This window comes from Parasteatoda tepidariorum, chromosome 9, assembly GCF_982258835.1.
Source record: "Parasteatoda tepidariorum strain Cologne lab strain chromosome 9, Ptep-v5.0, whole genome shotgun sequence".
Lineage (NCBI taxonomy): Eukaryota > Metazoa > Arthropoda > Arachnida > Araneae > Theridiidae > Parasteatoda > Parasteatoda tepidariorum.
The window spans coordinates 29,680,891-29,704,126 of NC_141763.1; positions in this window are offsets into that span (position 1 = coordinate 29,680,891).

Consider the following 23,236-nt stretch of genomic DNA (forward strand, 5'->3'; position numbering starts at 1 on the left):
TTGCTATCAGTCTGATTTTGCTTAGTCTTATAGCAATCAGCTCGAATTTGCATCAGATTATTGAAAACAGCCTGAATTTGCTTAGGCTTATTGCAATTCTCCTCGATTTGCTTAAGCTTATTGCAATAAGCATTCTATTTGCTCGCGCTTTTAATAAAAAGTATTGTAAATCAGAAAAATTGAGTAATGAATATTTTCCTAATAATTGAAAAATATCTTGACCAATGGGGGCTCAGGGGTTAGAGCACTCATTTCCCATTGAGGTGTTCCAGATTTAAATTTCACGATGAAAAGTTGATACGGATTCTGCTCCGTCTTGCACAAATCCCAGCGTTGACATCCGTGACGAGCAATCTATGGCAGGTTTTCATGGTTTCCTTCCTCATGTAAAGCAAATTCGGATTAGTTCCCTAAAATAAAGTCGTTCACAAAGGACCTTTTCCCCGATTCTTGTTTCAGGAGTTTCCTTGTCCTTTGAGTTGGGTGAGACTATTCAAAACCGGTTATAGAAATAAACAAGGTAAGCCTAAATACTAAGAACTTTTCCTATTATTCCGGTGCATTGCAAAATATCGACAACTGTTTCCAAAGAGCCTGATTTTTTACTCTGCTTCCGACATATTTATTTTAAAAAGATATAAATGTTGATAGATTCTTTGCTAAATTTCATTCTTAATGAATGTATGGCAAAATAGAATACAAAGAAAAGCTCAATTTACCTACGGTAGGATATATTACGAAACAGAAAATGGCTTCCATGCAAACCTCTACTGTAAAACAGTATCATTATCGGCAAAACACTTTTATGTATTACTTCCTCCCTTTATCCACTTACCATCTACACCTATCTTCAATCACAGCAAGCGACGCACTCTCATTCTGATATCTGTACTCTTTATATCAGATAAACACTCACTCTCCGTATTCACCAGATCTAGCTCCACCGATTGCCATGAATCTTCATTCAAATTAACCCTCCCTGCGGGATGTCCTGACCTGAGGTGAAGGAAGACAAGGGTGGCCTTCTCTCCCTTCTAGTGCAAGGGGTGATTCAGGGAGTGATTGGGGGAAGCGACACCTTGAACAGCCCCCCCCCCCGATTGTATTAAAGGTTGTTACACATCTGGTATTTTAGAAAGACGATCTATTTTAATAAGAGTTGTAAAGAAATATTTATCGCTGTCGCTATTCCTGTAAGTTGATTATTCGTAGTGAAACGCAGATGCTGCATGAGCAGTTCTGGTGACGAGAAAATTGTGTGCAAGTTCACGGAAATTGTTATGAATATTCGAGAAATTTAGTGCTTTTTTTTTACCTTTGCAATAAAATATTGAAATGTAAGTACTCTGATTATTAAAACAACACTAAGTACTCGAAATTCAAATTTTCAATTAAAATATGTTGCAATTAGTTTTTAAATAGTAGATCACTATAGCTGGATGCTTATAAATAAATAAGAAGCAATGTAATATAAATAAGAAGAATTTTTTAAAAAATATGTAGTTTTAATTTTTATTTCAGTTTTTAAGGATAATTTTTTTTCATTTAAGTTTGCAGAGATTTGAAGTTGTACAGTGGCAATATTTCTTTAAAATTAAAAGTATTGGACAAAGTTACATCATTCTCTGCCTATGGATAAGAGAATTGAAATATCAGCGACTTCCGCAACCAATAAGAAATAAATTCTTTATTCAGAGTTGCCAACTTGCTCCGGACAGCAAATAAATATTTTAAAGTGGTAGTATATTAATTGTGATTCTTGGTTTAATAAATTCAATTTAGTAAATTTTTATCCTCCTCTATTTCAAAATAATTCATAGTTCTACATAATTCACCACTTTATAGTAGTTTTGTCATGCTATGCCTTTTAAAAAGCAAGCAAAAATAGCAAAATATTTGCTAAATTTAGTTTGCAGTTATCTACCGTTTTTTATTAATTATTTTAAACGAGAATAGCCTCCACACGGTTTTTTTATAGGTAGTCTGATTAGACCATTGTATATATAGGATATCCGAATAATGAACGAGTCATTTAATAAAGAATATAGTTAAAATAAGAAAGTGGTAGCAAATATATGACTAAAAATTTATTTTATTTATGAATATTATTGGTTTGCCTTATTCACTTGTCAACCACTACAGATTCAATTCTCAAATATATAAGATAAATTTCTCTCAATTACTTTTACAAAAGGTTTTGGGTTCATGCGCACAACTGGTTCACTTTTTAAACAGTCTGCGCGGACTACTTGTAAAAGACCGTGTGGAGGCTTCTTGATGTAGGAGGTGATTTCGTGTTGCATTAATACAAGTGCTTAATTTTACTTTATTCGGGCATGGGGATTAGTTTTGCTTGGAAAGCTACAGATTTTTTTTTCAAAGAGATATTTTTTATTTACTTTTTGTCTGAATGAACAAGTTTATACAGAACGTATTGGCTTATATGCATTTAGATATACTTGAAAATAACACATTCTATGAAGCAGAAACTTTAACACTAGAAAAGAATGGATTACAGATTTGTAATAAGTCACTAACGTGTGATTAAAAATTACGTTCGTTATTGTCTTTATTTACTTTACTTATAAACCAGAAAGTTAATAATTTAGGTTTCCAAAACCATCGCTATAAAGTGACTATGTGTTTAACATCTTGCAAAAGCTGCTAACGTTTGTTAGCATTATTTAAGATTTCTCCACTTCCTACCAGAGCACTGTCGAAAAGGAATTTTAAACACAGTTTATATATTAAAATTTTTTTGTTAAGAGGTGGTATCATAAATTAGTCATCCTAACTGATTTTAAAACTATTATACCAGAGACGCCAACTTTCTCCGGACAGCAAATATATGTTTATCAAATGTGATTCTTGGTTGATTAAATTCAGTTTAGTAAATTTTTATCCACCACTGTTTCTAAATAATTGGTAGACTTACATAATTCACCACTTTATAGTGTTAATGTCAATACACAAAGAAAGAGACTCAGAGTCTTCGAACACAAAACCCTAAGACGAATCACTGGGGCTCCCTGGTTTGTCAGAAATAACACCCTCTATAATGACCTCAAAATCGACAAAATAGACGAGTACCTTTTTAAACTCAATGCATCCTTTTTTAAAGGTGCCAAAAATTGTTCAACATGTAAATTCAATAAGTTATTAGACATTGATTTCATAGATGACAATAAAAATTTCAGCCCGATAACCGCTTTTTTCTTAAGCGACTGTGTTCTCTCTAAGCATTTCGGATAATCATGACTATCCCCACTGCCCTAGACAAACTGTGTTCTCTGCACCAATGAAGCCCGGTTATACCGGTGGGAGGCGAGAGAGTGCACAGGGAGTCTTCCCCCTTTTTTAAATTTGTAAATAGTGTAAATATTCTTTCTTTATCTTTATCTTCAATTTGTTCCCTATATTATGTATCAACTTGCGACTTATTTTTATGTATGACTCAGACTTGATTTTATCAATTATTGTTCATTCTGAGATTTAACTTAATGTTAACGCAGCACCTCCCTTCCCTTCCACCACATATTATCCAATTTAGATGAAAGAGCAGATATCCATACATGGATAGGTACTCTGAAAAAATTTGATTAGTTAGTTAGTTAGTGTTAATGTCATGCTATACCTTTTAAAAAACAAGTAAAAATAGTCAAATATTTGCTAAATTTACTTCGTAGTTATTTACCGTTTTTTTTAATTATTTTGGCATGTCCGGAGCAGTTGGCATCTATGTTATACCTACAGGAAAGGGGTGTTTAAACCTTGGAAAAGATAAAATACTGGTAGTAAAACCATTTCACGTTTACAGTGAGGACACGTGTGAATAAAAATGTAAAAAGTGGTAGAAGCTCATTTCATTTTTATTTATTTATAATCTTCTTAATCAGTTGTAACTACCACTATGACTTATAACTCAAATTATTCATATTTGAAGCAAAAACTTTCTTTGCATTAGCTTATGCCAAAAGTCTCAGTAGCCATTCTGCTAAATACAGATGAAGAAGTCGGGTGCCCAGATCAAGTCAAGTCTTTGCATTAGCCTTCAGTCATAAGCTAAAAAAATATGCTAGAAATAGTTGCTAATTTTTTAATTTAATTAGTCATCACTTCTTGCGTTTTCACTTGCCCATGGTAACCCTGCCAACGAATATCTTCCAATTTTTTCGTTCCTCAAAGATTTTATTTAGAGGTAGACAAATGAAATTTGAATTGAGTCTGTAAGTAAACTTTTCATTTTTATTTAGCCCACTATTTTGAAACATCTGGCGATGTGTAGTAAATCTGCAACACGCATATTTATATTTAAACAATACGGTAGTTATAACGATTTTACATCAAATTTTTTAAGTAGTAGTAGTTCATTTACGTCGCACTAGAGATGCACAATGGGCTATTGGCAACGGTCTGGGAAACATCCCTGACGATGATCCGAAGACATGCCATCGCAATTTTGATCCTCTGCAGAGGGGATGGCACCCCGTTTCGGTAACGTGACGACTTACACGCGAAGTGGAGCACTTTACGGTATAACCGTTTAACGAGGACCAATACCGCACACCCTCTGACCCTAAGCAGAATGATCCAAGTGGTCACCCACCCGCACACTGAGCGCAGCCAGTGATGCTTTACTTCGGTGATCTGCTGGGAACCGTGTCTTAACGATCAGTCCACTGTGGGACTCAAATTTTTTAAAACAAGAATCAAGTTTTAATGCATAAATGTGGCAACACATTAATTGTAAAAGCAAAATCTGAAAAATCCGAATGAGTTGGCTGGTAGGCAAACACGTTCCATAGTGTAGAAGTAGTATGTTCGAATTCCACTGTTGCCCTGGTTGTATCTTTGCCATCCCTTCCTGAAATTTGTGTCATATGTTCTTCAACTTGGCAAGGACTTATAGGCCGTTTTCTAATGAGCAAACATGATTGCATTTGCAAGCACAATATTAAAATTCATTTCATTTATTAACAGAAAACTGGGCACCTGGGCCGCGCAGCGGCCCCTATCCCATACATCATGAATTTAAAAAACATTGTGTGAAAACATTTTGATTTTGCAGCATTATGGTACAATATTAAAATAAGTATAAGAAAAAGTATATGTTTAAAACGTTTTAAGATATATTGTGGGTAGTCAAGGTGAATTTATTTTCCCCAAAATGAATAAAATAAAAACGGTGATGTTCTGTTACCAGTTTTTAATCTTTTTGAGTTGCCTGAATATCGTTCTATAAATTTTGTTGGGCTGATATGGGTTAATCTTTCATATTCTGAGCATAGTTAATATTCTGAGCATATAAAATTCTATAGTAAACTAATGAGCACACCAAATCAACATGATTGTTAATCAGTGCAAAACATGATTTTAGGCCAAAAATTTTGAAACTGAGTTTATCACAAATTCAGAATTCTGTATTTTTAGCTTTCTAAAAATACTTTACTTTTGTTTCTACTCTTATTATTTACAGAGTTATAGCAGTTTTTGTGCAAGGTGATAACAGTCTGTAGATTAATGATTTTGTCTTTAAAAGCGATTATCTCAAAATCAGATTTTTTTTCACATTTTACACCACATTAAACACGATATCTTATGTTGTTTTTAAAATAATTGTCTGCAATTTTTCATGAGTCCTTGTGATTTTAGAATAGCTATTTTGAACTACAGACTAAGAGGGAAAAAAACTAGAATTTTATTTTTTTGTGCATGTTTTTTCACAAAGACAAGTGTGGTAATGTTTAAAAATTTGCTTTTTTAATTACATTGATCTCTAACCTCTAACTCAGTAGTATATGCACTTGCTTTTAAGTTAATTGTTTCGAACATCGTTGATAGCCGTCTAAATAAAATCCTCAAAGAATTTCTTGCTTTAGGGGATAGAAATTTCTTTTGCAGTGTTAATCATATATGCAAAAAAAAAAAAAAAAAAAAACTTAATTTTCTTACATAGAAATGGACATGAAAAAAAAATTGGTTTCGAATCCCGGGCAAGGCATGGATGTTCTTTCCTTTTCTGTACTGTCTGTCCTCACTGTGGGAGCGACGTTGGCCCACCTAATATGGTGCCCCTGACAGAGAGACTAGCAAAATCGCCCTGTATATGCCTGAATTGACGGTTGTTAACACAGGTGGGCATTGGAAAATTTTTTTTTTTTCCCATTGTACTTTAATTTTACCTTTTTTCATGTTCCTTTTTATTATTTCTAATTTTGTTATTACCTAATAATGGCAAAGTGCCATTTTTCTCCCTCTCAAGAACTCCATTTTGCTCCCCAAACTTTATTTTTGTCATGTATGTTTCTTAGTCTAATTTCAGGATGAATGGGAAAAGGACCGTTAGGCCTGAGACACCCAGTTCCACTACAACGAACGAGACTTTTATCTTCTTAACGGGCTGATTGGACTACCTATTAAAAACAGTGTGGAGGCTTTCAGTTAAAGAAGGCGATGGTTAAAGCGTTTTTAAATTTTTCCCAGCATTCGTATCGTTTTGCCAAGGCTAATAACGATATGCTTGAGTTACTACTTTTAGTTTCAAAGAAGGCTTCGCATTCTAAATCATTAACCCGTTAACGGCGGTTATTATATATTTCAATCATATATAATATATAAAAATTATATATGATATATAATATAATAAATATTATATATAATATAAAAAGGGCTATTACAAAAAGATTGGTAGTTCCTTTAAGTTTCAATTAAGAGGGAATTTTCTTACGTTACTTACTATTTAGGTTTTTTATAAAAATCACAAATTCATGATTATTGAGATAAGTTCAAAGCAAATACTTCCAAAATATTTAATTAAAATTCCAAAATATTCAACATTTAATCTTTAAATACAATTGTGGAGAGACAAGTATTGTATGTCTAAGATAAAAATTAAGAATGACAGAATTGTGTTACCAGTTTTTATGTTTTTGGATTAAGAAACTGGCACGATTACCTGTCACGTGGCTGTAATGTGTTAAGCGACAACGTTTTAAGAAGTTTTTTTTTCTTCTCAAAATGATAAGAATGTATCTTAATCAAACGAATCTTAACACGTTGACCGCCGCGTCAGCCATCGGTGGCTGACACTGAAATTACATTTAGTCCGCAGAAAATTTATTCAAAATTTACTTAATTACTGTGATTCTTGGTTTAATAAATTCAATTTAGTGGATTTTTATCCACCACTATTTTTAAACAATTCGTAGGCTTATATTATTCACCACTTTTTTCAGATATGTCATGATACCAATACCAATAGTTAAAAAAGCAAATTATCTTGGCCTTTTAATCAATAGCAAACTCACCTGGAATGATCACATCAAAAGCACAATAGATAAAGCAAATGCAGCAATAATAGCCGTACAACCATTAATATATAATCAGAATATGTCACTTAAACTAAAGAAGCTACTATATACAGAAATGATCCGCCCAATACTTACCTATGCCTCACCTGCCTGGACAACGATACCTCAACATCTACTGAAGAAATTAAACCAATGCCAAAACAAGATCCTTAGAAAAATAACCTGTGCAAGATGGTTCATCCGGAATACCAATATACATGCAGACCTAAAAATACCAACTCTATCACAGCATATATACAAGCTAAACGCAGATTTTTTCGATAAAGCCATAGAATGTAAAACAGCAAATTTTAATGAAATCTTTAAATTTGAAAATTATATCAAAGATAAAAACTACAGACCAATAGCTGCACATTTCACCTCCGACGCCTCATATCATAACTATCAAAACAAATAATTTCATCAACCTTTCAGAAAATAACGTTTCCTCATGCTGATACAATTCTGAACAACTCCAAAATCAAACAAACACAGTTTAGAGCAAGCTGCTCAATTTATTTTTGATTCCTTTTTAGTTATTCAAGCAAAGAGCTTGAAACATTCATAAAAGCAACTCCATTGCCTGCTTACCTCATTGCTCAACCAAAACTGTTCAAAAATTCCAGATGAATGGGATAGGGGCAGCTTCGCGGCCCAGTAAAATCTAAACACTAGGACTAGGACTCAGATATGTCATGATAAACATTCTAAAAAATAGCAAAATCCGTCTAATGTTTGTAAATTTAGTTTGTAGTTATTTACCGTGGCCAGATGGGCAAGTCATGTAAAATTAGCGTGGCGTTCAACGTGTTAATTATGCATTAACCCTTTCTCTCCAACTGTCACAAATACGTGCCAGCATAAAAGCGTATCAATCAGGGTAAAAATATAAAACTGGTAATCAAAGTATTTCTTTAGCAGCTTATTTGTGGCCGGAGTTATAATTGCTTGATTTATTTAATTCACCATCACTTTGTTCAAAATAAAACTATTTGGTTATACTTTGAATTAACATTGATTATAAGACTAACAATAATTAAAGCAAAAGCAAAGTAAGTCTGTCAAATTAGCAACGCCTACTTTTAAGTTACCGTTTTTTATTTAATTACAACTTGATTCTGATTTTGTACGAATGCTTTTCTGAATCACCCGTCCCCAGGGGGTTAATAATGTAACTTTAACTAAAATTAAGCGGCAGAAATATTTTAAACCAAAGCAGTAGACAATATAAGAAATTATGATATTTGTCTACATCCCAAACTATTACCATATTTGTTCAAAAAGGCACATTTTACATTGCTACAAAATGTTACGTTTTCGCAATAGCTGTCTAGAATGGATTAAAGATAGCCGGAATGGATTAAGCGAACGCATATGGGATAAATAAATACATTTTCTACAAGAAAAAACAGTTGGGAAAAATTTGTTTCACTACGTGACGCATTCAAACGAAATTGTTCAGTGCGAGCGAAGCACCCCAATAAATAAACTTTTTTTGATGTGAAAAAAAAAAAAACTACAAAACATATGCCGCGTTATTTCGGAAAAAACTCTCATTTAGAAAATTTCTAACCCTTAGATAACCAACACTAAGTGCGAAGTGAGCGGCAATTCCTAATTAAGCAATTTATCCACACCGTTTCGAGTGAGAAATAAAGACATAATTTAATTACTTTTTTATGTGGGTGAGTGTGGCAACACACTTTGCCGGACGACAAAAGACTCGGATAATGCATTCAGAAAAGAGAATAAGGAGTAAGAAGGGGGGGGGGCTACGTGCTCCGCAATTCTATTTCCCTCTCCTCCCCTTCTTCATTGTAAAAGCTACTGGTGTAGAAAACAAAAGAGAAATAAAAAATAATAATAATAAAATGCGCCATTAAACTTTGAGTTTAGGTAATAAAACTGCAGCGATAAGATAATAAGTGAAGAGGGGTTGAGAAAAAAAAAAGGAGATGGAGTCGACATTTACATGGACGACACAAGGGGGGGTATGGATGAGGCTGTGTTTTATTTTTAAGGTCCAAAGCGCGCCCACGGGTATCGTTTGTGTGCCAGTAATGTGGGTGATGTTTTAAAGTTGGCCGTGTGCGGTATTCCTGATGAATCCTGATAAGGATTCTGCGTAATTTTGGGCCATGTCATGTGTCCGGCGATTCAGATTGCAGTTGTGCGAAATTAACGCCTTTTTATTATTCGCGAGGGGATAGAATATTCGAATTTTAAAAACTTTGATTTTGGAAATATTCTAGTTAGCTGAGTATACTTATCGAGTATCGTATTTCGACAGGGTCACTTTTCGTACACGCCGATATTCGCGAACGAATAGAGTCTGTTAGTTTTAAAATTTTGGTTTTTGAAATATTGCAGTTTGTAAAGTACAATATTTGTCAGGTGTTGCATCATGTCACGGTACCAGGTCACTTTTCGAACATTCGGTATTATCGAAATAATTGTGAAATTATTTAATGATTAACCCATTAATGTTTCCATCATGATTAGACGTGTGCAGCAGTAGGTCACTCTTCGAACAAGTTAACATTCTCTAGTGAACAGAGTATATGAGTTTTTTATAAATAACCTAGTTTGCAATGCAGAGTAATCAGCAGGTTTTGCATCACGAAGCAGTACATAGTTTTAATATCTCTTTTAATAGATTTTTGCTATATATATATATATATATATATATATATATATATATATATATATATATATATATATATATATATATACACCGAAGAGCCATTACATTATGACCACCCTGCTAATAACATGTAGGTAGCCTTCAAAACTGCTATCAAATGCCGCGGTATTGATTCCACAAAGTGCTGATAGGTAGTCTGAGGTATCTGGTTCCAAGCGCTCACCAACTGGTCCTGCAATTACCTCACATTGCGAGGGGGTAGCGTGGCTGCACGAATTTGGTTTTCCTAGTAGGACCACAAATACTCTAATGGATTAAGGTCAGGTGAATTTGGGGGCCAAGACATGACTTGAAAGTCACTGGAATGTTCCTGGAACAATCCATGACGATTTGACTCTTATGACATGGTGCATTATCCTGTTGGTAAACACCATCCTCCGTAGGAAAAACTGTTGCCATGAGTGGGTGAACCTGGTCTGCAACTATGCTCAAGTAGCTTACAGATTTCAGGGATTGTTCTATGAGGATTATGGGTCCTAATGTGCCCCGTGAAAACATTGTTCCTGGGCGAGAAACCATGAAAACCTGGGAGAGCCCATTGTTATAGATGGAGGGTGGTCAAAATGTAATGGCTCTTCGGTGTGTATATATATATATATATATATATATATATATATATATATATATATATATATATATATATATATATATATATATATATATACAGAAGGAGAGAGAGATTAACTGCTTTGTATTTTTTTGGAAAGCTTAGTAGTTGGAATCTCAGGCCCTGACATCAAACAATGTAGGTAATCGTTTAATCAGGGTAGCCACCAAATGCAAGGAAATAAAATGAAAGAAAGAGTAGAGAAAAATGTTCAATAAGCCTGTTGGATTTTAAATTTGCTGAAGTTTTTTACATAAATTCGACGAATATAGCAGTAGCAGCTTATTGTTTTCAGTAATTTACAAATATTTTTCGGTGAGCACGAATAATATATTTCTTCGCTCTTTTTCTACCACTTTTTAATTTTTTGCAAACTTTAGCCATCTCCCTTCAAAGTAGCAAACCAGTTGTTTCTTGATAAGGTTCCTATTTCATTGCAGGGAACGATTTTGTTAAGGTTTTGCTATGATTTTTTTATTGCTTTTTGATAAGGTTTTTGTTTTATCAAGGCACGGTCTTGCAAAACTCCCACAATGTCTACAAATATGCATCAAATGAATTTGAAATTATATATAAAAGAAAGTAAATAATTGTTCATAAACAATTCAAAAAAGTAAGAGACATTAATATTCAGATTCCCCTATTATGGGTTTCATCCTTTTTGCCATTCCCCCCCTGAAAAATACATTATATTTAAAATTAACATTTTCTGAAATATATCTCGAAGCATTTTTTCTTCTTTTCTATTTTTTGAAATAGCAAATAAGTGCAATTTTTAAACTTCGTTTTTCGGTTCCAACGACGTTACACCAATAATTCATAGGCAACAAATTTCAGAATAAGGTATTTTTTTTTAAGTATCTTTTTCCAAAAGCAAGTTGAAGCCGGGAAACGGGATAAAAAAATGGAGAAACGTTGCCACTCATTTTCCTCACACGTGTTCGTGTGCGACACCCTTGTAACAAGACATGAATAAAACATGTCAGAAAGAAAAGCGAATTATCCAGTTTTTATTTTTTTAATTCAATTTTTTTAGAGTCTCTCTCTCAAAAAATGTCCCTCGACACTTCTTAAGTTCAATTGGTGACGAGGAGAAAAAACTAAGTTTTAAACTAGATCAAATAAAATTTTAAATCTTTAAAGTCATCCGTCATTTCAGCTTCATTTCCTGCTCGACACCCACGCCCCGATGTCCCTTCTCCTTTTCCTACCCACGCCCAAAACTCCCCTGAGTGCAATGGGTCCACTTTAAATGAGGAAAAAAAATAAAATAAATAAAATTCGTTGAGAAGGGTGGATAGAAGAAAATAATTTCGATAAGGTTCGAAATTTGTAACAAACTTTTGAATTATTTTTTTTTGTATTTGTTTTAGACCTTTTGAATTTGATACGTAATTTTTGAAACAAAAACTTCGAAAGCGAGAGAAATTGAAAAAGAAGAAGAAAAAAAAAAATTAAAATATAAAAAATAAAAACTTGACAGAAACTTCTTTTAGAGGTAGTCTCTTTAAAGTCTAATGTTTAAAGATGAAGTAGGGAGATATATTAATTCAGTTTGATGTTGGCTAAAATATAGCAGCCTTAATCGAACAAAATCCAATTTTTTAGAAGATCTTACAGTATTACAAATTTCCTTTGAAGCACGCTATGTCATATTCTATTTTCTTTAATTTCTAGAATAATTATTTCTGTTTCTACATTCTATTTTTTAAAGAGTACTTTGTTGACTGTGATACAATGATTTTCAAATTTCTTAAAATATTATTAGTATTTATATTATTTCACTTATAATAGAACAATAAAAATAAATGTCTGGAATTTAATTGCTGATAATATTTGGATAAAAATTAGAGACTTAGAGTTTGTACAATTATCTGAAACCGTTCTTTACACAACTTTACATTATAGCAGCTTTGTGGTGCTTTTAGTAGACGATATTTGATTATAGCTTAAAGCATGGAAAATAGTGCTTCAACATGTCATTTACTTTGAAAGTTTTCATACTATATATTATATTCTATATGCATGGCTGCTGTTTACGCAGTAAAAAGAAATCTATAGTTAGCTCACAGAATAAAAAAAATTTCTATCTTAACGTAAGATGACCAGTGACCAGCGTCCACAGGAAACTAAAAACACCAGTACACAAATTTCTAAACTGATATTTGAAAACTAATTGCTTTATCTTCCCAATTTAATATTCTGGGAACAGAAAGCCACCGGATAGACTTTTTTTTAAATAATTAGAAAGGTAAACAAATGAGTTTTCAAATGCTCTTTTAGAAATTTTGTTACCAGTATTTTAGTTTCCCGAGGACGCTGGTTAGCTTATTTTTAAGAGAAATGTTGGAACGAATAATTTAATAAAGGTGAGGAAGACATCGTCGGAAAATAAAGGAGACATTTTTAAATTAATTAAATTAGCTATATGAACTACATTTATTATGCTCCATAAAAACAAGATTCTAAAATTTTTACTTTTAAATAGTTTATGGGGTTAGACTAAAAGACTAGAGAGACACGCAGAGTTCCACACGTTCATGCACGTATTTTCTACGCAAGTTCTTCAGGGATTTTTCTCTAGTAACGCCTCGGGATATATAAACGTGGACATACAAGATGATACGAAGAAGTAGATGGAATTAGTATTCTTACTTAACATCCCTTCGCTCTTGTAAGTAAGAACTTGGCACCATGGTTACCACAAAACAACCTCGGTTCTCTTCAGAATTTGCGCAGAACCAACGTAAGGATGCTACGTGAGAATGCAAAATCTGTCAATACTTCTCTAACAACGAAAAATGTTCTGGTCTAGCCAACATACACAGATTAATACAAGGTCGTTATAAAAATAATTTTTCCGACGTATGATCCGATAACGAATATACCGTTCGAAAAAACGGTAAATAATTTTGTATAACAAAGTTATTATAACGTATGAACTCAAAAAAGTATCAGAAACAATTATACAGATCTGACAGTTACGGCTGCAGTGATAGAAGTTTTCAATTTCAGCATCTATTTTTTTCTAAACGGAACGTGATCCTCGCAGTAGCAAACTTAAAATGGAGTTAGTAAGAAATTTTTTAACAATAATAAACTGAAAGAAAACATTGTCGTAGTCGATTGCTTCTGAGGCAGATCGAATACACAATGCATCTTCGGCATTTTGCCCGGTTAAGTAGACTGAGAGGAAGATAAAATTGGCCTAGCTGTAGATTATTACTTCTACGGTTAATCAGATGTGCAACGTGTCTGTGACATTTACTTTGTTAGGGTAAGCTGAGAGCGAAAATCTCATGCAATAGAGAAAAAGTTAGTTCTCAGTGTTATTTCTATGGCAACTCAATAAACTTTGCATCCGTGGATACATGTACTTTCAGAGTATAGACCTTTACGAATTCGCCTTGTTGGTTGTTTCACTTAGTAGAGCATACTGTCTAAGTGAAAGAGCAAGATGCAACATCCAAAACATTGTACCTTCTTTTTTTAGAGAGCGTTCAATACCGTATGCGAATAATTAATAAATTTATAAAGTAATATTTTCTTTATCTCTGATATGCGCCTCCATTTTTTCTGTTAAAAACGTAGTTCCTTCTATGTTCCATATAAATTTTTACTGCGAAGAAAATCTTTAAAAAAAAAAGAAGCTGTTGCCATTTTAAAATATTGAAATTATATCACCGTAACCTTTAGATATGGCTAATTGTTTTGACTCTATTCTTGAGTGCATATCTTTGATATTTTTAAACAAAAATTTATTTAGTTTTCTGTAATGATATGTTTGCCTAAAGGTAGCTAAGTTATATCAGAAAAGTAAAAGTGATTATTTTATCGTGATGCTGTCTCTTGCCTAATAGTATATCTATTTTATCTATTACCAAATGATTCAAAGAAATTTAATTGATTTTGAAAAATTCAGGTGGATTAAATTTCATATTTATTTCTTTTTAACTGAGCATTGAGAAATAACACTTCATTTAGTCACTTTGATACAGCTTGTTCGTAACAATTGCCATTTTTTTATAAATACAATCTAAAAACTTTTTCCGAAATTACTCTCCCACCTTTAACTTAAAATATATCCTTTCCACCTTCATTTAACTCTCTAAACAATCCCCTTAATAGGGTAAAAAATCTCGGGTGCAACAAATTACTTAAACAATTCAACTCGAGCATCGGTACATAAATAACAGGCACTCTGGGAACAGACACAGAAAATCACGGATTTTAAAAACCATACATTTGGCGAGGGGTTGGCGTTCTTTCTGTTCCCCACAAGTCTTTAAGGGAATCTCCTGGGCCCAATAAAGAAGACAGTAAATAGATCTTTTCTTATCGTTTATGAGCAAGAAGTTTGGGCCATAGTTGGCGATGTGGTCGCCGTGGAGCGTAACGGGGACTAAGTACCGTAACGGACACCACGCGCTATAAGGCAAGCCGCAACAATTGCAGCAATTGAGTGCAAAAGGAATGAGGTGGTTTGCGGAAGTTATTCGAAATGGTAGTCTTGGTTTTTATTGGACATTTAGTTTCTGAGGAATGGCAATAAATGCATTACAACTATGTTCTTTCTTTTGAAATGCCTGAGTATTTACATTGTAAGCGAGTTTTTTTTCTTCTCAAACATTTGCTTGAAGAATTTTTTTTCAATCATTTGTTGATGGAAGCATTTTTCTCAGGTTGCGAAGAATCATTTTGCTTTTAGTGAATGTACTTAATTTTAATTTTTGAAAAACCTACAGAAATATTAAAAACAAAATCCTAGTAGTATTGTTAAGAAAAATAAATAAATAAATAAAATAAATAAAAAGCCATTTACATACATTTAAAATTGGGATGGCCGTATACTGACATTGCCAGTGTAGTTATAGTTAGCAAATAATTTAAATTAATTTAATAACTATTATCCATTTTCTATAAATGCTAATAATGTATAATAATTATACCTTATAAATGGCCCATTCCAAGTAAATTCGACTCTAATAAAAAATTCCTCGTTGCAGCCATGTTTATTTTCTTAATGCTAAAAAACACATAACACTTTTTGATTTTTTTTAAATTCAAGGGCATGACGCATTTAACATTGAGAGAAAAAAATGGAGTAACAAAACATTGCTTTTAAGTTATGAAAAATCTTGAAACATTTGAGCTAAAAATCCCTTTTTTTAATGACAAAAAAAATTCTTTATTTTTTTTTATTGAAAATTATGGCATTTAACATTATGAGGTTTTTCCTTCATAAAAAGTTCCTAATTTCCTGAAAAAAAATTCTTTAAAAAAATCTCCGAAAAATAATTTCAATAAAATCTTTTAAAGCATCACATTAATATTTTCAGCATTTTAATAGCTTAATTACACAATGTTAACTTTTTTCTTTTCAATGACACCCAAAATTAAAAAAAAAATTAGCTCATAAATAAAAAAAAAAGATATAGTCATTTTTAACATACAAGCCACCATCTGTAGTTACGCCCTTTTCCTAATGAGCCAAATATCAAAAAGGATCACCTAAACGTAGTGATAATCCAAAAAATCTGAAAAAATATTTTAGCCATTATTCACCAAGAACTTTTCTATAAAATGTTTTCATAAAAATCCGTGATATAACGGAAATGGAAATTGGTCGACTTTACTTGGAATGCGCCATATATAAATTAAAACTGAACAAAATTTTATTATTTAGTGAGGATAAAATAATTAATTTTCAGTTTAATTGATGTGGTTGTTTTCAAACATGTCGCTAATTTACTTTTAAATTTCAAATTTAAATTAATCTCTTATTATCATTCTATATGTATTTAAGACCCATCTGCAGATATGGCAACGTTGCTACTGGAAGGGTCTTCGAAGCCGGAAGGGTCGAATGTGATCACCAGACCAAGAGAATCCCTGAGAAGTCGAACCTTTCTGAGGGAGTCGGGATGGCTCAGGGAAGAGAGCTTTCGTTTTCCAATGAACCGAGTTCGAATCCCGGCGATGACTGCTGAAGCGAATTCCGCATCCAACTTGACCCGACCGCAGTGCTAACATGAAATATCCTTAGTGGCATGTGTCACCTTACCGTCAGGCAAACCGAGGGAGGTTCTCGTGGTCTTCCTCTCCATGTAACGCAAATGCGGGTTAGTTGCACCAAAAAAGTCCTCCACGAAGGCAAATTTCCCCCAATACTTGATCCAGAAGTTCCCTTGTCTTCTGGATTGGGTTCGAAATTACAAGGCTACGTAGTTGAACATTAGTGGTCATAAACCCAAGAATTGGGTCGGCTGTTCAATGACGGTTATAAAATAAAATATAAAGCCTTTCTGCCACTCTGACAGCCCCTTTTTTATGGATATTCAGAACTGTCACCAGAACATCTCTTCTTCTGTCTTGCTATTTTGGTCATCTCACAACAGATTAGTAAGTGTCCACAAGATTTTTATTCGGACATTTACTTTGATATAGCTGAAGCAGCGTATAGAACCTTCGGTCCTATATAGTGTCTTATTAAATTATTTTTTATGTCCATAACATGACAACCAACCAACCCATCTTGTATAAATCTGCGGCAGGCCTGAAAGCGAGATGGAAAAGCGAAAATACTGGTAGGAGAACTATTTCAATATTAAATAATATTCGGAAGGAGTAACAATTTACAATAAACAATTTACTGTAATTGATTTTTTCTGGATGAAGAAGCAATTCAATATAAAGTTTGTATTCGTTAAAAACAATTGGTAGTTATAGATTTTTATTATTCCGAAAAAAAACTAAGAAATTAAATTTATTTGTTACCAGTTTTTACTTTTTTCCGTCTTTATATTTATGGGCTTTCAGCCCTGATGTGCTGGTTAGATATTAATCTAATATGTGCAATAGAAAATGTATTAAGTTAAAAAAAATTTAAACTTTATTAACATTTTCTTCTCTAAACCTACCATTCTAAGATTAAAAAATGTTCATTTCAAATTTAAAATTAGATCTTTAAATTAATGTATTCTAATGCGTTTGGATTATCTTTCATTTCTTAGAATAATATTCATAATAAAATAGCCTTCCATAAGTCTTTTCCAATTGCATCAGGTCTTAAAGGGTCAACTAGTTTAAATATCATTTGGGGTAGCAAGTTTAAATATCATTTAGATTTTTAAATCTTGACAATTCATACATATATACTAAAATTAGTCCACATTATATTCATTTTTTTAATGAGATTAAATTTAATTATTTAAATGTGAATTAAGATGTTGTTACATTAAACGTATTTGTAGTTTGCTTAAATCGTAATAAATTAAATGATATAATGCATTTTTGCCAACTATATAACTAACATTTCTGATTTTTTAGACGCAATATACATATATGCTAAAACTTGGTTTTATCTCAGAGTTATTTTGAAATTCAAACCAAACTGAGAAGAAAAAAAATTTCGAACTTGAAGAACAATAATAAAAAGGGATTTTGTCCCCAATCATTGCTCGTTGACTCTGCATAAGTTAACGAATTTTAGTTCCTCTTGAAATCCCTTTTCAGCGTAAGGAACCTACGATAATGAGGAAGAAAGGGAGAGAATTTTCCCCATCTAAATCTTTACCATGGCTCTTACTGCGATAACATCCATATGCATCTGGATTTTAACAGAAGCCAAAGTTTCCCGCAGACTAACTCAGTTTAAAAGTTCCCTTTTTCAAAAATTGTGGTAAACTGAATATCATAAACGAGAAAAGGGAAAAAAGATGCTCCATTTTTAGGCGCCAATAAAGCCAAAATCAATTGTTGTTTCCACGAGGTTGTCTGCCGTTTAACAAATTTAGTTTTTTATCGATAAATTTGCATTGTGCAATTGAATTTTAAATTTTGAGAAAATCAGATTTAGAAGTAACGAATTTTTTTTTTCAAAGTTTATTATTTGTTAGTTTGTACTCAATTCAATTATAGATCATTATTCTGTGATACTTGATTGAAATTCTTCGATGCTTGTGATGAATAATTTTTCTTACCCAATATTACGAAATTGAATTTTATTTGTTCATTTGCTGTTTAATGAATAAAGCATAATTGATAGATAGAAATTTAAATTAGTTTGCGTTGTTAAAAGATTGATGTTGCAAGATATTTTATTCTCTAATTATACTTATGAGAACGAAGGGAATTTATAAAATAATAAAATTAATTCAAGTAGTACTGGCCATAACGCAGAGATGCCAACTTGCTCCGGACAGCAAATATATATTTTAAAGTGGTAGTTTATTAATTTTGATTTTTTGTTTAATAAATTCAATTGAGTAGATTTTTATCCACCACTATTTCTAGATAATTCGTAGGCTTATACAATTCACTACTTTAGAGTACTAATGTCATGCTATACCTTTAAAAAAAAAAGCAAAAATAGTCAAATATTTGCTAAATTTGCTTTATAGTTATTTACCGTTTTTTTTAAATTATTTTGGCGTGTCCGGAGCAGTTGGCATCTCTGATAACGTCTGTAATTTCAGCTGTTGCTCTTTTTACCAAAAAATTAATTAAGTGGTAGGGATATAAAAATTGTAGAATTTTCTACAACTTTGCCCAAATTTTAAAAATAATTTAAGGAATAAAAAAGAAATCAATTTAAAGGAAATTTACTAAACCAAGACTCATACACAAAAAAACATAAGACTTGATACAATTAGAAAACTTTTTCTTACAAATCGGAGCAAGTTGGCATTTCTGTAATAAGTCAAAAATAATTTTAACAAAAAAATATCGGATACCGTCAATGTGATTTAGTCAGTTATACAAAAAACGGCGCTTATTTTTTGTAACTGGATGACCAAAATTCTAGAAAGAAAGAATAAATTTAATTATAGCTAGAATTTTGTAAAACTGAAATAGTATTTTCTTCAGCTTTTTAACCCTTTCGTTATCAACAAAACATTGCAACGTTTCTTTTCTGATATGTTACGATTTTCATTCCCCTTAAGAATCTTATGCTCGTGGTGGCATTCTGGCGCTATCTATTACTTAATATCTATTATAATCCAGAAAATTAGCTTGCAAAATTTTGTAGCAAAGCTCTTGCTAATCAAAATACATCAAAAATTTAAGATATCAAACTGAACAATTCACCATTCAAAATAAGTATTTTATTTTATTAGCTAAAATGAATTTGCTAACTTCGAAAATCAGCCGATAGGTAAATATTTCAAAGTAAAATTCTCCGGGTTTGAACAAAATTATGGAAACTCTTCTATGCTAACTGTATGCAGGCAATCTTTCTTTTAGCAGGAAATGATTTAGAAGATTTTGCATAACAAAACTCTTGGCACATTTAAAAAAAAATCATGCTTCCAGATTTTAAAAATGTCATTTTTACCCACGCAAACTTCAGATCGACCAAAATGAAAAGAGGAGGTTATTATTAATTTTTTTTAGTTTCAAGACCAGTAATTTTGAAATCATTCTATACGATGGAAACATATATGGAATGTTATTTTGTTTATAGCAGTATTGAATAAATAAAGAGGCTTTAATTTTCCGGCTCTAATGTTTTTTTCGATATTAATTTTGCATGAGTAAAAATGACATTATTTCTAGTTTCCGTTTTTAATTGACTTTAATCAATACTTCAGTTTCTTTTTTAAAATCTTTTGCTTTATCTGTAGCATCAAAAATTATTACTGCCTTTTTTTCAAGTAGGAAACATAAAGCAAAGAAAAATGTGACAAATATGGTAATTTCATTACCACAAAAATCGACTACCATTTTTATGCAGTCAATGTTTTACCTGAGCAGTAAAAAGTGGTTTATCTTTTACATTTAAACTTTAAAGTATTAGACTAAGTTAACCCTTAACCCCTTCGAAGGCCGCGGGAAGTATACTCCCCACCACTTCTTTACCACTTTTAATTTAGGTTTCCATTTGTTAATAAGTTCAGCTTTCTTGAAGTGCGTTTAAATAAAATCGGTAACCATTTGTTAGTTTAAACAAAAACGTACAAAAGTTATAAACGTACTAGTTAACCTTTTTTCACTCGTAAGGGTACTGTCCGTCACCACTGTGACCTGTAAAAAACACAGCACTTAAATTGCGAATTTTTTTTCATGTTAATGTGTAGTTACCACTTCATTCAGGGATCTCCGGGAAATTACAAGGTACAATTTTAAATATAAATAAATTTACTTATCACCATTTTTTATAAACTCACTGAAAAACTGGAATTTCGTCTCATTGTAAACCAAAGAATTTCAAATTATTTATTTACTTTTTTCTTTTACTCTTACCAGCAGATTTAAATGCTAGCAAATTTTAGTAAAATTGCAATGATTTTTTTTTCATGATTTTAGTAAACGAAGAAATAAAAATATATAATATTTTTTTCTCGTTTTATAAAGTGGTAGCTAATTGAATTTCAATTACCTCCGAACTGCTGTTTAACATGACACAAAGCAGTATGCATTTTTATACTAACTACTTGAATGCTTTTTCCTCAATTATTACGAAATAATTATTACTTTCGGATTCATTTCATTTCCCTTCATTCAAGAAAATCTATGTTCTAGAAAATATTTTCCAAATTTTAACACATTTGAACAGAGCACACTATCAAAAGTACGTTAACTTTATTTTTCAAAGAAGAAAAAAAAGTTAGCACGATTGTTTCATTACTAAGATTTATTTTGCATTAAAAATGTCCATGATGAGTAAAGATTTCGAAGTAAAAAGGATAATTTTTATAAAGTAATTCACAAAATTATAAATACTTATTGGAAAAGTAATATTTAATTTTTCAGGAACTCATATATCTTCGCTATATCTTCCAAAAGTTCCATGTTCTCGACGATGAAAAATGTAAAAAATACAATTTTCATAAAGTAATTCTCGAATTCATTAAAAAAACAATGAGTAAAGGTACTTAAATTTAGAGTAAAGATTTCGAAGTTAAAAGGACAATTTTCGTAAAAGCACTAGTGCTTATGAGAAAAGTAATGATTCATTTTTTTGGAACTCAAATATGACAGCAATACCTTCCTGCAGAGCAATTTTATCGACGGTGAAAATATCTGTAAAACCGTTTCTCTGCTCAGTTAACAGTCCCGCAGTGAACAATTAATTGCACCATGCTTTGAACATTTTATTTTGCATATTCCCAAAAGTTTTTTTTCTCCTTTTTTTTATAAAAACAAATGATTAAAAGTACATATATCTGGCGTAAAAATTTCGAAGTGAAAGTACAATTCTTCAAAAATAATCCGTATAAAGCACTAGCGCTTAGTGGGAAAAGTAATAGTTAATACTTTGGGAACTCAAATCAGTTCTCGATATCTCTCTGCAGAACTTTCTCAAATATTATGAAGGTCACAGTCCAGCAAGCTGTTCTGCACCAGAAACATGTGGGCATTCTTGCCAACTTTTACTATTCCCTATCAAATTTTGTTTTCAAAATAGTGAGAAATAGATTTATAATTATCATTCAATCGCATGTTGAGCTTAATATTTTATTACAAACAAATATTTCTATATGTTCTTAAATCAAGTTACTTAAGTTAAGTCACTGCGCAGTGATTCTCAATCATTGTGCCGTAGCACTTTCGGGCACTACCAAATTCTTAAAGTGTAACACCAAATTTTAGAAATGATAAAGTAAAAATAATAACTCGTTTTTTATTACGAGTAAAGTTTTAATCAAAGAAAAGCAATAATACTTTTTTTTTAATTTTTTAATGCTTTAACAGCGTGAACATCTTTGACGGTCCTGTCTCTGACAATCTTAAAATGTTTTTAAATAAGTAGAATATTTAATAACTATTAAAATTATTTATAAACAAAAGCAAGCAAGCTGAATATTAACTTACGAAAGGAAATAAAAGCTAACAATTAAAATAAGCTATGCAATTAATAGTTATAAAACAAATTAAAGAAGGATAACTAACAAGAAAAAAAACCCAGTTAACAATTAATAATTATAGAAAAAAAAGTTATCTAGGAATCACGAAAAAATTAAGAATTACTGTAAAAAAACTAACAATTAAAAACTATAGAACGCTAGCTTCCAATAAATAAATAGCAAAAAAAAAAGGCGTTAACTTAGAATTAATCCCTTAATAGACGTACTGTTGTTTTTGTTGTACATTTGATTTGATTTCACAGTCAAATTTATTAACATAAACTATTTTACGCAGTGTATTACAAGTAAATAGACAACTTTAAAACTTTTTCTTGTGTGTGTTAAAAGTGTGGCTGGGTTGGTTGAGAATCACTTTTAGAAAAACATAAATCTTGTTAACACCTTAAAGGTTTAATTAAATTTTTTACCAAATTCGTTAAAATCGAATATTCTCACCTCAACTGAATTATGTAAAACATTTAGTTAATAGATCTGGCAAAGTAATATAAATTGGTTGCATCAATATGAGTTTCTTATAGCTTGCTTTAAGAAGCTAAGAAGAGAAAGGTCCACCTAAGTGAACCGAGGTAATGAAGAGATTACGTTGTTGAACTATTTTTAATTTCTAGCATGCTCTACTTTTGCAGAGCCCTGGTTTCTATTTTGCGCAGCATAGTTAAGAAGACTCAGCTTCAAACGTCGTTAAAGTAATAATATTTTTAAATGA